This window comes from Octopus bimaculoides, chromosome 5 (genome assembly GCF_046866305.1).
Source record: "Octopus bimaculoides isolate indiv1 chromosome 5, ASM4686630v1, whole genome shotgun sequence".
NCBI lineage: Eukaryota > Metazoa > Mollusca > Cephalopoda > Octopoda > Octopodidae > Octopus > Octopus bimaculoides.
In genome coordinates this window covers 54,227,765-54,242,764 of record NC_142932.1, presented here as the reverse complement: position 1 = coordinate 54,242,764, position 15,000 = coordinate 54,227,765, and the positions used below count along the sequence as shown (strand labels likewise).

Here is a 15,000-nt window from a genome sequence, read left to right as displayed (position 1 = left end):
AGGGTGCATCGAGAATAGGCTCTCAAAAATCGATGGAGACATATATAACAACCGCAGTAACTCTGCAAATACCTACACCATAACGCATCAAAGTAAAAATGACTCGAACTTCAACACTAAGCAAGAAGGAAAACAACTACAACGATTTTACTAACCAGCCAGCATCTGATAGCCACAACAACTCAAAGAACAACACAAACACACCCAGAAATAATAAAATTAATTATACGGTTATCACGAGCTCAAATGTAAATAGAACGCTCTGTACCAGCTGTAGACATGCAAAAAAGAATAGAAAAAAAACTGACAATCTATGCTCATGCATGGACCGCTTGAAATGTCCACTAAATAACCAATGGAAGACCCGAAATGTCATGGTCAAGTGCACGGTAATTACTAGAAGAGGCCACTAGGCACATATCGGTATATCGGATAATATCTTCAAAACTCGATATAGAAAATACATCTCAAGCTTTCGAAAAATCCTTAAACTGCACGCGACACCACTGGCCTATTTCGTCTGTGGACTCAAGGAAGAGATTATAAATTACGACCTGCCCTGGTCAATAATTAGACACCCTTGTCCCTACAATACCCTATCACGGAAATACCAGCTATGTTCCGAGGAATCGCTGTCAATATTCGTCACAAAAGAGGTAGACACGTTAGTACGCCGAGCGAAATGCTTAGCGATATTTCGTCCTTTACGTTCTGAGTTCAAATTTTCCCGTGGTCCATTTTGCCTTTCAACCTTTCGAGGTTGATAAATAACGTACCAGTTGCGTATTGGGGTCGATCTAATCGACTGGCCACCTCCCCCAAAATTTCGGGGCTTGTGCATAGGGTAGAAAAGAATATTGTTGACAAAAGAGCGAATTATTAATAGATCTGACGAACGACTGCCCCGGTGGAAAGATACAGCGAAACAGCTGTTCACAATACACAGCGGGAACAACACCAAAACCGATACAACCCATAAATCCGACAACTGGGGTTAACACCCAACGCCGAGTGAAAACCTCATGAACTGCAGCCAGCGAGCCTATACCATGAAAGGACTAGATGAGAACATATTTTTGGGCATGTTCATTAAGACACTTGCACAACGCAACAGTGCAATGGTAAGTGACTAGAATATAGACTTCTCAAAAACTGATTTACAAAAGAGACTGATTTACAAAAGAGAAGAAAATTTGTGACTCAGACACATGCAAACTTAAAGATACTTAAGCATAGCCTCTAAACTAACATTACAGATGAACTACCTAAAGAGGAATAATATTCCCTCTATGCCTTTTCACCTTGTGTGTAGATACTGACGTTCGCGTATGTTCAGATACGTAACCTTATATTGCAGCTACATAATAATCCCTTTTCTACTATAGACTCAAGGCATGAAATTTTGAGGAGGGGACTAGTCGGTTACATTGACCCTAGTGTTTCTGTGGTAGTTAATCTGCTGAGCCCGAAAGAATAAAAGGCAAAGAAGTCGACCACGACAGAATTGAATACAGAACGTAAAGGCGAGCAGAATACGGATAAGCATTTCGGCCGGCGTGCAGACGACAGACTTATTGTAGCTATATAATGATAATTATGATAGTTATTAACAAGTAGTTACTGCTTGAAATACTTAGGAGACTGTAGTAATCCATAGCTCTGATCGAGATGCCAGGTGTATGTGTGCATGTGTGCGAGTGTAGATATATTTATACGTGTGTACCTGCGAGTGTGGATAGGGCGGGCTATGTATGGGTATGTATGTACGCGCATGTATGCGCATGTATCTGGATCGCACATGCAAGTGTCTATGTACATCTATGGGTATGTGTAGGTATTGGTCTATATATATATATATATATATATATATACATGTAGATTCATGTGTGTGTGTGTATGTGTATATATACATGCATGTATAAGCATGGCTATATGAGTACACCTGTGTGTGTTTGTGTGTGTGTGTGTGTGCATGTGCGCGCGTGCGAATATTTATATATAAAAAAAGATTGAACGTTTCTCTTCAAATATATTGGAAGACGTTTTATACTGATGAACATTGGAGCTAGAGAAATAAGATTTTTTTTCATAATACTTGTATTGAAAAAATCATGGTATGTATGTTTCAGTAGAGAATATTTCTTGAGCATAAAGGAGGATAATTTCACTTCGAAGATCATGTTAGTTTCTTTGGATACTAGTTTTGCTTTCTTGTCTTTTTATTTTGTATTCAAGTTGCTACTTTTTAATGTATGTTTATAGTAGATAGCGTGGTTTTTATACCTCTGCTCGTTACACAAATGCCAATTAATTGTAAGATATATATTATAAAGGACGACTTTTAACTCCCGCTCTGAGACATTGTACTCTTGCACCGTTAAATTCAGCCAACATTTCCCATTTTTCCCTCTCTCGTCCCTCCATTCCCAGCGCGCCTTACAACTGTCCTGGCTCATATCTTACTGAGCCTCTGTACTCTGCGCGACGGACATCTCAGTAGAGTCTTCATTATAATTACTTCTACAGTTTCTTTAATTATTTTCGTGACTGACCTTCATTTATTCTGCACTACGCAACTGCTTGCGTCTATGTTTCAATCAATAATAACAGATTTTATCTCTCAATATTAAATGCCATTAAAGGCAGCAAGCTGGCAAAATCGTTAGCACGCCGGGCGAAATACTTAGCGGTATCTCGTCTGCCGTTACGTTTTGAGTTTAAATTCCACCGAGGTCGAAATTGCTTTCAACCTTTCGGGGTCGACTAAATAAGTACCAGATACACACTGGGGTCGATATAATCGGCTTAATCCCTTTGCCTGTCCATGATTGTCTCCTCTATATTTAGCCACCTGTGGGCAATAAAGAAATAAATATTAATTGTCATTTCACTAATCAACATTTTATCTAAACTCGTTACCTAATTTTATTGCGTAGTTCGTACTTTTTCCATTTATGCTCTTAACTGAAGTATTTTCATCACGAACATTACCTCCACAACTCAACTCTTCCTCACTCACATTTTCTCTCTATGTTTTTCACTTTACACCAACACTATTCTATAGCACGCTATTTGCTATAAAATTCTAATGAGGATAACATGATTTCGTAATCCAACATCTCTCAAATGCCATGTTAATTTGCACGCTTATAATATTCTTGGTTATCAACACATACTATAAATGTTCCTCATCTGTTATTTTTTATCCGAAACATGTGTAACATACCACTAGGTTACATGATTTCCATACACAAGATAACTACTGCAGTTTATTTGCCCTATTTACTCCCATAACAACTTGGCAAACATCGTTCTTAGAGCTTAAGGATTTTGGATTTTAAATTTTGGGTATGTTGGAGTAGAAGTTGCTGATTATAACACACGTACACACGTGCACACACACGTGCACGCACACGAACCCACACACGCACTCGCCCATACACGCACGCGCCCATACACGCACACCCACATAGATATTTACAACGAACTTCGTTCAGATTCCGTCGACGAAATCCATTCACAAGGCTTTGGGCGGCCCGTGGTTATAACAGAAGACGTGTCCAAGGTTCCATGCAGTGGGACTGAACCAAGAACCATGTGGTTGAGACGCAACCATCTCACCACGCACACACGCTTGAGCTTATATATATATATGTGTGCGTGTATATATCTAGCTATTTATCACTTTGTCTGTTTGTATATCAATCTTAGTATGCATCGACCAAATTATCGCATACTCATATACATCACTGGTCATAATATGATTCGCATTGTGTTAGCTTCCAGTGTCACGCAATAGTTATCTCGATACATGGATGTACATATATGTGTGTGTGTGTATGTGTGTGTGTGTGGGTGTGTGTGTGTTAAAGTCTGTCATACCGGCCATGACGAAGGGAAATAGCCCTGAAACTCGAGTCGCCTTTATATATTTATATTTATATATTTGATCCTTTATATTGAACACTCAATATTTCATCTACATTCAATACTTTCTTTCATGGTGCCATTTATTTTATTTTATTTTATTTTATATTGTATATTGTATATCATATTATATATTGTATATTCCATATTCTATACCCCACATTAGTTCTGCAGGAATATAAATAAAACATAAAAAACAGACAGTGTTGGAACTCTTTTAAACAAAATAATATATTCCTCTATACACAATCATACAAAAACCCCCCACCTTTTTTGTATTTATTTTTACTCGCATATATATATATATATATATATATATATATATATATATATATATATATATATATATATATATATACACACACATATATATATATACACACATATATATATATATATATATATATGAAAGAAGGTTTGAAAATGCACTTATTTTAAAAAAATATTTATTTACTTAACCGGTTTCACTTTTTTAGAAAAAGATTATCAAAAGTCTTTGAGAATAATAAAAAATGTTAAAAAACAGTCTGAGTATTAAAATGCATATATACATTCTTTGATGATAAAATATATTTAAAGTATAAAGCTTTGTATGAACTTTGTAGTGTTACATACTGATTGTCATATTAAGGTGAAATTGTTAAAAAACAGTGTTAAAAACAGTGTATGAAAATACACATATGGAAAAATACATATACATATACATATTCTCATACATATTCTTTGACAATCGAATAAAATTGAGAAGGAACTGACCTGGCCTTTTTCTCTTGTGTATATTGAAGGAATGTTTTACTGTCTTAAGAGACAGTATGACTGGCTAGCTGGGGTGGGAGGGAAGAAGAGTTAAAGAAGATTTTTTTATTTTTGGTTGGTCTGTGACAGTCTGTCATGGTTCACTGGTTTTTGGGACTGGTTCTGTGCACATCTCTATGTGTGTGTATATATGTGTGTTTGTGTCCGTGTGTGTGGGTGTGGGTGTGTGTGTGTGTGTGTGTGTGTGTGTGTGTGTGTGTGCCGTTTTTATTGGTCCCAGAGTTTATTGTGGAATGTGTATATGAGTGTGTGTTTGAGTGTTTTTTGTGTCGGTGGGGATGTTAGGTGTGTGTACGTGAGACTGTGCGTATATCTCTTTGTCTGAGTGTGTATGTGTTGTTTTGATCGTCGTTGTGGTGTGTGTGTGTGTGAGAGCAACCGTATGTATGTGTGAGGGTGTGTACGTATGTGTGCGTATGTGTGTGTATGTATGTGTGCATCTGTATGTGTGCGTGGGAGTGTTTTGTGTGAGTGTGGGAGTGTGTGTGTGTCTCTCTGTCTGAGTGGGTGTGTTGTTTTAAATACCTTGTGGTATGTGTGTGTGTGTGTGTGTGTAAGCAAACGTATGTGTGTGATGGTTCATATGTATGGGTATGCCTATGTCTGTATGTGTGCGTGTGTGGCATGTGTATATGAGTATGTGTGTGTTTTTTTATCTATGGTAGGATGGTGTGTGTATGTGTGTGCACGTTTGTGTGAGTGTGTATGTGTGTGATTAATATTTGTTAGGGTGTTGTGTGTGCGCATGTGTGTGTATGTGTATATGTGTTTGTTCGTGTGTGTGCGTGAGTGCGTTTGTGAGTGCGTGTGTATGTGTGTTTGTGTGTGTTTTTGTGTCGTTGGGGATGTTAGGTGTGTGTACGTGAGACTGTGCGTATATCTATTTTTCTGAGTATGTATGTGTTGTTTTAATCGTCCTTGTGATGTGTGTGTGTGAGAGAGAGCGCAACCGTATGTATGTGTGAGGGTGTGTACATGTGTGTGCGTCTGTGTGTGTATGTATGTGTGCATCTGTGTGCATCTGTGTGTGTGCGTGGGAGTGTTTTGTGTGAATGTGGGAGTGTGTGTATACGTGAGTGTGTGTGTGTCTCTCTCTGTGTCTGAGTGAGTGTGTTGTTTTAAATACCCATTGTGGTGTGTGTGTGTGTGTGTGTAAGCAACCGTATGTGTGTGTGATGGTTCATATGTATGTGTATGTCTGTATGTGTACGTATGCTTATTTGTGTTGTGTGTTGGTGGGGGTGTTATATGTGTGTACGTGAGTTTGTGTGTGTCTCTAAGTATGTTTGTGTTTGAGTTGTCATTGTGGTGCGTGTGTGTGTGAGGGAGCAACTGTATGTGTGTGCATGAGGGTGTATGTGTGTGTGAGCATGTATGTGTGTGTTGTATTTATTAGGTGTCCTTGTACGTTGGGTTTATCCAGGTGAGGTGTATGTGTGTGCATGTGTGTTCCGTGTATGTTGGTACTGGGTATGCGTTTGTATGTGTGTGTACGTGGGTATGGTTTGTGTAGTTTCCTGGTGTATATGTGTACATGTGTGTGTGCGCTGTAATTGTGAGTGATTAGTTTTGTTTGTATTGTTAGTACAGTATATGTGTGTATACGTGTGCGTGTGTTTGTGTGAGTGCGTCTATGTGGCTTGTATTTGTCGGGGAGGTGTGTCATTGTGTGTGCATGCTTCTGTGCATGTGTGATTGTGGGTGTTTGTTGTGATTGTTGGGATTGTATTGTGTGTGTTTTTCTTTTGAGTGTGTATGTGACATTTTTACTGGGGAACAGGCGTATGGTGTTTGTATGTGTGTGTACATATGTATGCAAATATGCGTGTGTGAATATGATTTGTGGTTGCCGGAGTGGTGTGTAGGTGTGTGCATGTACCTGTTTACATATGTGTGTATGGGTGTTGGTTGTGGTTGCTACAATTGTATTGTAAGTATATATATGCGCATGTGTTCTTTCTTGAAATGTATGTGGGTTTGTGCTCTGGTGTGGAGATACTGTGATTGTGTGTGTGTGTATATATGTGTGTAAGTGTGTTCGTGTCGGAGGTTTGCATTGTATTGATGTGTGTGATTTTGCGTATCTGTGTGTCTTTGTTTTGGGCGTGCACCTGGGGAGGAGGCTTATGTTAGAGTATGTTGAGCTGTGGTCTGTATTTTTGAATAAGATTATTTTCCTTATTTATTCGTGTTTGGTCAGTGGTGTTGTCTGAGCATTGGTATAATGGGAAAACTAGGAATTTGGGAGACTTGTTTTGTGCACACAGATCTAAATGCCCACTGAGTGGTATCTGTCTTGTGGTGGGATCCCTCAATTGTTGGCGGTGGACTGTCATCCTTTCTCTGAGAGTAAGGCTCGTTTGCCCTATGTATTCTTTGTGGCACCCTTCACACCTTATGGCAAAAAGTAAATTTGTTGATGCGCAGTTGAAGTTATTTTTTATGACAAAAGTGTGTCCCGACTGGAATCTGTATGTTGTTCCTTCCATGAGGTGGATGCAGGTCCTGCAGTTGGAACGACCACATTTTTTGACAGTAGGTGGTGGGCTTGTGTTGGGCAACATCTGTATATATAGTTGGATATATCTATATATAAGGACCTTTGTAATATGTATGCGCTCACATACATACACACACGGAGTCACAAAGAAGTATAGTGCATTAAGTTATTCAGTCATACGCATAAATTCGTCAATCGTTATGTACTTGGATATACGCACATATATGAACATACTTAGAAGCATGTAGTGTAGATGTAATTCTGAAGAAGAAATTTAGGAACTTCTCTAGGACATTTTAAATCTCTCATTTGAGTGAAATATATACTATATATTGGAAATCTCAACAGTAAAGTTAAATTATGCCCAAACTGTTAATTGAACATTGCCTATAACACAAATGTAATTTATTAATACTTTGTATCAATATCCTGTTTTACTCTTTTACTTGTTTCAGTTATTTGAATTTGGACAAGCTGGAGCACCGACTTTAATTTGAAGAAATCTACTTGTGAACTCATTCTTTGTAAGATTGGTGCTTATTCTATCGTTCTCTTATGTCGAACCGCTAGGTTACGGTGACGTAAACACACCAGCATCTTTCGTCAAGCGATAATGGTGGTGGTGGTGGTGGTGGTGGCGGGGTGAAACACAGGCACAAACACACACATAAATATATACATTCTCCGTCTACTAAATCCACTCACAAGGCCCGAAGTTATAGTAGAAGACACTTGCCGAAGATGCCACGCAGCAGAACTGAACTCGGAACCATGTGGTTTGGAAGCAAGCCTCTTACCACACTACCACACTTGCGCGTATTTATGTATTCTTTTACTTTTTCAGTCATTTGTCTGTGGCCATGTAAATTAAATTATTTTTTTTTACCTATGACTATATAGAGAATGTACTGGGACGTTTATTTTCTACTATTGTATAGAACTCAAGCATGTGAATTGGGTTTTATCAAAATGTTTGATACTGATGTTTCTAGATCTTCAATATAATGGTATGGCATAAGAGCAGCTGTACTTGATTATGAGGTGAGATCGTGACATGATTTACGAGCGAAATTGACTGTGCAAAAGTTGCGCTGACGTCACTTGTTTTCACTATCGTTTGCTGTTAAACAGGACAGGGGATAAGTTATATAATCAGTAACATTGTCTAAAACTGGTTGCGACTAATTTGTAAACATCTCACGCATTTTCTCAGACAGACTTCCTTCTCCTACTAGTCAAAATGTTGATGTTGTCTTTCTCATACTAGTCAAAACATTCTCTCTATTCGAAGTTCGCTTAATATAATCTTTTCTACTACAAGCACAGGGAGTGAAATTTTGAGTATGGGTGCAATTCGATTCCATCGATCCCACTGCTCGACTGGTACTTATTTTATCAAACTAGAAAGCATGAAAAGCAAAGTCAACCTCGGCAGTATTTCAGCTCAGAACGTAAAGGAGGAAACGCACCTAACTATTTGATTCACCGCTATAGATTTACTTTACAATAAGTCAGCTAAAATACACCAGACATTTTTGACTGCTTCAATTTTTAGCGGAAAAATTATACAGCGACAATATATACCAATGTTTATCATACATAATGCCAACACAAATCCTCGGTAATACGAATATCCTGAAAATTGAAGATAATAACAAATTACTATTCACAAATATTACGTTACTCACCTAATTGTTTCCTTTGGCAAAATAGCTGAAGATATTTCGTTATATTGCTTCACTTATAAGTCGTACTCTACAAGTCCTAGTAAAAATATATAGAATGAAAACAAATTGGAGTATTAGATAGCATTGAATTTATAGGTTTAAACTTATTTCATTCAAACATATAATTGTAGTTCTTAAATTATTATTATTATTATTATTATTATTATTATTAATATAGAAAGGATTGAGGTAACTCCTCCTGAAGATATAGAGTCAAAATTAAAAGAAGAGTGCCATTTGTTATCTGGTGAACGATATTTCGACATCTCGTGTGTCTTCAACTGGTTCAAAAAATAAATTTGTCAATCTACTTCATTTTGGTTAATATAGAAAGGATTGAGGTAACTCCTCCTGAAGATATAGAGTCAAAATTAAAAAGAAGAGTGTCGAAATATCGTTCACCAGATAACAAATGGCACTCTTCTTTTAATTTTGACTCTATATCTTCGGGAGGAGTTACCTCAATCCTTTCTATATTAACCAAAATGAAGTAGATTGACAAATTTATTTTTTGAACCAGTTGAAGACACACGAGATGTCGAAATATCGTTCACCAGATAACAAATGGCACTCTTCTTTTAATTTTGACTCTATTATTATTATTATTATTATTATTATTATTATTATTATTTTTATTATTATTATTATTATTATTATTAATAACAATAATAATAATAATAAGCAAATGGATGGCATCCAGGAAGGACAAGGTCTTTAACTTCTGGTCAAAATACCTAACAGGAAAACATAGAAATCTGCCTGAAAGGTTTAATGAAATATTAGCAGAACCAGAGACAATGCCTGAATTGCTCACGGAAGGGAAAATTATCCTAATTCCCAAATCCACTGAAACGGTAAACCCACAAACTTACAGACTGAAAACTTGTCTCCCTACAATTTACAAACCCTTTACTGCAATAATATCGCAGAAAGTGAGCAAAATTCTGGAAGAAAACAACCTGTTCCCAGAAGATCAGACGGGATGCTGCAAGGGCTCATACGGCTGTAAAGATCACCTTCTGATCAATAAATCCATAACTGAAGACAGCCGCAGAAATAAGGGTCTAAGTATGGCCTGGATCGATTACTGAAAGGCTTAGCCATGAACAAGGTAGCACCAATAACTATAACATATATAAAACAGTCAATGTTTAAATGCCAGACAGTGCTACAGCTCACGGTAAGAGTAGGGACTCCTAAAGACTAATACCTTCCCCATTAGAAAGGGAGTATTCCAGGGAGACACGCTCTCTATACTACTTTTCCGCTCGGTACTGACACCTTTATCTGACATGCAAAAGTGAATTGGATGTGGATACAACTGTTACGGCAAAATAATCAGCCATCTCTTATATACGGATGATCTAAAACTGTACCCAACAAATGATATACAGCTGGAAACATTATTACAGGCAGTATATGTATGGATTTACAAAAGAAATAAACATGAAGTCTGGCTTAGAAAAATGTGCGAAAGCAACCTTAAAAAGAGGGAAACTAGTTAAAACTAGCAACAGTACACTAGATAACGCAAAGAAAATAAGAGAATTAGACGAAAGAAGGACACAAATACCTAGGAATTAATGAACTAGATACGATACAACACACAAAAATAAAAGAGAGGATAAGAAAAGAAAAATATAGGCAAGTTAGATTAATACTGAAAACAGAGCTCAATGCAGAAACAATATAATAATTATCACACTCTAGCCGTCCCACTTATAAGTTATAACTACAATATTCTAACTGAACTCTAAATGAACTAATCCAAATAGACACGAAAACAAGTAAAATAGGGACAGGATTAAGGATGCACCACACAAAATCTGATATAGAAAGGTTATATATACATCGTATCGAAGGTGGTAGAGGCCTTATACAGCTAGAAAACTATTACAAAATAACCACCATAGGACTACAGAAATACCTACTTCAGAAGCAAGGAAAAGTAATACAAATAGCCACAAAACACGAGCAAAGTAAAAATGCTTTCAGTCTTTATGGAAGGCAAGAAATTCAAAAAATAAGTCATAGCACCTAACAACTAGGAAGAAAAATAAAAAAACAACAAAAATTGTGAAACAACTGAAATCCAGGCTAAAAGTGGAACCACAACAGACCATGATAAAGCGACGACAAGAAAAGCCCCTTCTTGGAAAATACTGGGTTAACCTAAAGAGAAAATTAATAGACAATGCAATATCTCAACAATGGATTAGAAGCTCAAGAATCAAAGCAGAGATTGAAGGACTTTTAATTGCAGCACAAGTAATGAGAAGATATTACAAGTAAGTCCAGAATATGTGGAGATGGTGAAGAAACAATAAATTATATTGTCTCTGGCCGCCCAGTCCTGGTTAAGAAGGAATATATTCACAGACACACGAGAGTTGAGACCTATATAAACTGGAAGCTATTCCATTACTATGGAATAACAACAGAAAAAAAGATGGTATGCTCACACACAAGAAAAGGTCACAGAAAATGAGAAAGCAACCAAACTCTCGGATATTCCTATGCACACAGATAGAGAAATTAAGGCCAATACACCAGAAGTAGTTGTCAGAGATCACCAAGAAAAAATGCTCTCTAATCGATGTATCAATACGAACCGATGACAATGTTTATCTCAAAGAAACAGAGAAACTTTCAAAATACAAAGATCTGGAAATAGAGCAACTCGAATGTTGAGTGTAAGAAAGACAAGAAATTCCTATCACAGTAGGCGCATTAGGTATGATAAAAAATATTCAGACAAATACATAACAAAAACACCAGGACTAACAAGTATACATAACATACTGGAAAAACACCTCTACATAGCGAACACATCCTGCGTAAAACACTTTGAATGCAATAAAAATAAGTGCATCATAAGAAACCACAGCACATACCCAAGGCACAAGGAGCTGCGCTCGGTAACGCAGTGAAAGCGCGGGTTAAAAATTACACTAGTGAATAATAATAATAATAATAATAATAATAATAATAATAATAATAATAATAATAATAATAATGATAATAATGATAATAATGATAATATGCTCTGATGCAGTACCAGGTAGTGGCTCTCATGGCTTCTGATCTTCACTGATCGGAAGTTTTATCATGTACATTGTTTTGTCTTGGTATAAATGATGAGTTACAGCAAATATTCTGCTCAATACCACAGATTTACTTCTCAGTTGTTTGAACTTAAACAGTTGAGTTTGTTCCTTGGTAGCTGACGATATGTGCATGTCTGATCACGAGCAGAAGCAGTGGGGGAGCAACAAAGCCATGTTTTGAGAGGAATTCTTTGGGGTTTGGATAATTGACATTTGGAAGCATGAGTGTTTTGTTCATCATCCTTAAACAACCCTTATTCAGAGACTTTTTGAGCGGGATGGTCTTCTTGACCTGAAGCAAATTCTCACTGGGCTCCACTTGCAAGGTCACGCGCTCTTTTATCTTGAAATGAGATCGCTCTGACGCGCACATATGGTTGTCAGGATTGTGTCTGGTGTAGCCTATCAAACGGTTAGTCATGATAAATATACTGGCTTAGTATATTATACCCCAGCGTCCCTTTGATAGTATGCCCTGCTCTTTCACTCAACGATGATAGTAAATCATCATCATCATCACCACTATCATCATCGTCATCCTCATCATCTTTCTTCTTCTTCTTCTTCTTCTTCTTCTTCTTCTTCTTCTTCTTCTTCTTCTTATTATTATTATTATTATTATTATTATTATTATTATTATTATTATTATATTATTTTGGGTAAGCCTAGGGCATTTGGTCGCGATATAGACAATGGTTTCAACCACTGTGTTGTAGATGCGGCACAACGGTGACACTTGCTTATTCCACAGGTTGACGCTCCCGTTCTGGGCCAGCGTTTGGTCCTGCGCTGCCAGTATAGTGCTATTGGTCTCTCTTTTTAGTGTCCCTTTTATCATCAAGTTCCACCTACTTTTCCCAGTAACTTCTGTTGTGGCTACACGGAATTTATTGTGTAGTTCCTTGTTGCGTAATTCTTCTTCATGTCATTTTTGTATTTCTTCCTTTGTTTTCCCCTTTTCTCTGCTCTCAATTCTCCCTCGTTCCTAACTGTCACTGGCAAGGTTTCCTTAATTTAGACTAGGTATCTCATTAAGCTCTTGACTTCGATACTCACTCAGTCTTCCACACTTATCAGATCCCTTCCTCCATTTGCTCTAGGCGATCAGTGTCTGGACGTGGATAATGGGCCCCATGCATCTTTAGGAGCTTTCTTGACTTCCTGTCCATCTCCTTTAGCTCCTCCTCTGTCCACTTCAGGATTCCTGCGTCATGCGTTTCGACTGCGACTGCGCTTGAGTTTATTACCAAAATTATGTTTCTAGCATTCAGCTTTGAAGCTGAATGCCAGAATGCCATTTTTCTCACTCACTACAGGTACATTCTTTTTGCCTTTTCCTCCATGTCGCAGTATTTGATTCCATCTGCCTGATGTATTCTCAGGCATTTGTAGTTGGATTGAGGTTGAATTGCCTTTATCGTTTCACAACATGGCAACCATATATCTACTGTCCTGCCGAGCTTTCTTCTTCTCATCACCATGGTAGCACATTTTGGGAGTTCAAACTCCATCTTCATATCATTGGAAAAAGTCTGAATAGACTGGGCTAAGCTGTCCAGTTCTGCCTCATTTTATGTGAATAGCTACAGATAGTGCATGAATAGCAAGTGGTTCAATTTTCCTTTAACTCTTCCCAGAGCATACCTAAACTTTGTTCACTATAGTATTTCACGCAAGGGGATCATTCCTAGCAAGGGATCATTCTCACCCTTTCTGTTCATTGGGTGGCAGCCCACATTTTTCCAAGTATCTGAACAGTTCATCGGCCAAAGCACTTGGTACTAGTTTCCATATTAGCGTAAGGCATGTTACTGGTCTAAAGTTGGATGCAACATTTCCCTTTTCAGGATCCTTTGCACATAACGATATCTTTCCTTTTGTCGTCCAGCTGGGTACTGCGCCTTCCTGCAAGCACTCATCTAGCGGTTGTGCTATTTTTTCATGGAGCCCTCTCAGCTTCCACATCCAATACCCTCGGACCCCATCCGCTCCTGTGCTCTTCCGATTTTGGAATTTTGGTAACTTCTTTTTTTATCATCTCTGTAGTTATCCTTATGTCTTTTTGGAATTCTATATTTCTTAACCAATCTTGCATTTCATGCAGCCACTCTGTTTCAGCATTATGCTCTACAGGTTTGTCCCCGATCCTTCTCCAGAGTGCCTTGTTTTTCCTCTGCATCTGCTATCATTGTTACGCGTATTTGTCATCTAGTTCCTGAAGCAGTTTCTTCTGATTTGCTTCAAACAACCTGTTTTGCCTGAAGTATCTTTTTCTATTGTTATATCTTTCCTGTTTTGTTTTGTTTGCTACTGCTCTTTGTTTCAATTTTTGCAATACCACATCATAAACTTTATCGCATATTCTATATGTTCTTTCCAGCAATTTTCCTTTTCTCAATCTATTCTTCTTCTTCTTCTTCTTCTTCTTCTTCTTCTTCTTCTTCTTCTTCTTCTTCTTCTTCTTCTTCTTCTTCTTCTTCTTCTTCTTCTTCTTCTTCTTCTTCTTATTATTATTATTATTATTATTATTATTATTATTATTATTATTATTATTACTACTACTACTACTACTACTACTACAACTACTACTACTACTACTATTATTATTATTATTATTATTGTTATTATTATACACGCAACAGATTGGACTTAGAAAAGAAGAATTCCTAACATGTGGCTACAACAAGTAATCTTAGATGCCAAGAACCCTCCTAAGTATCCCAGCTGTCTCTCATAACACTGTTTTTCGGAGCTGTACTAAATTGGGTTTTATGCCTATTTCCTCTATCCATTTGTTCAAATATTTAGGGATAGATCTTAATGCAACTATAACTACTGGGATACATTTTATCCGCACTTTCCATAGCCTCTCAAATTCGATGCCTAGGTCCTGGTACTTTACTCTTTTTCTATATCTCTCATA

General features: G+C 37.3%; 1 protein-coding gene across 1 annotated transcript in view; it reads right to left on the bottom strand.

The window, feature by feature from the left end:
* LOC106869260 (sex peptide receptor) overlaps positions 1-15,000 on the bottom strand; it is a 756,891-nt gene that overhangs the window by 655,477 nt on the left and 86,414 nt on the right. The window contains exon 2 of the mRNA XM_052967780.2: positions 8,932-9,007. The gene's annotated coding sequence lies outside the window, so the exon portion shown is untranslated. The remainder of the gene's footprint in view (positions 1-8,931; positions 9,008-15,000) is intronic.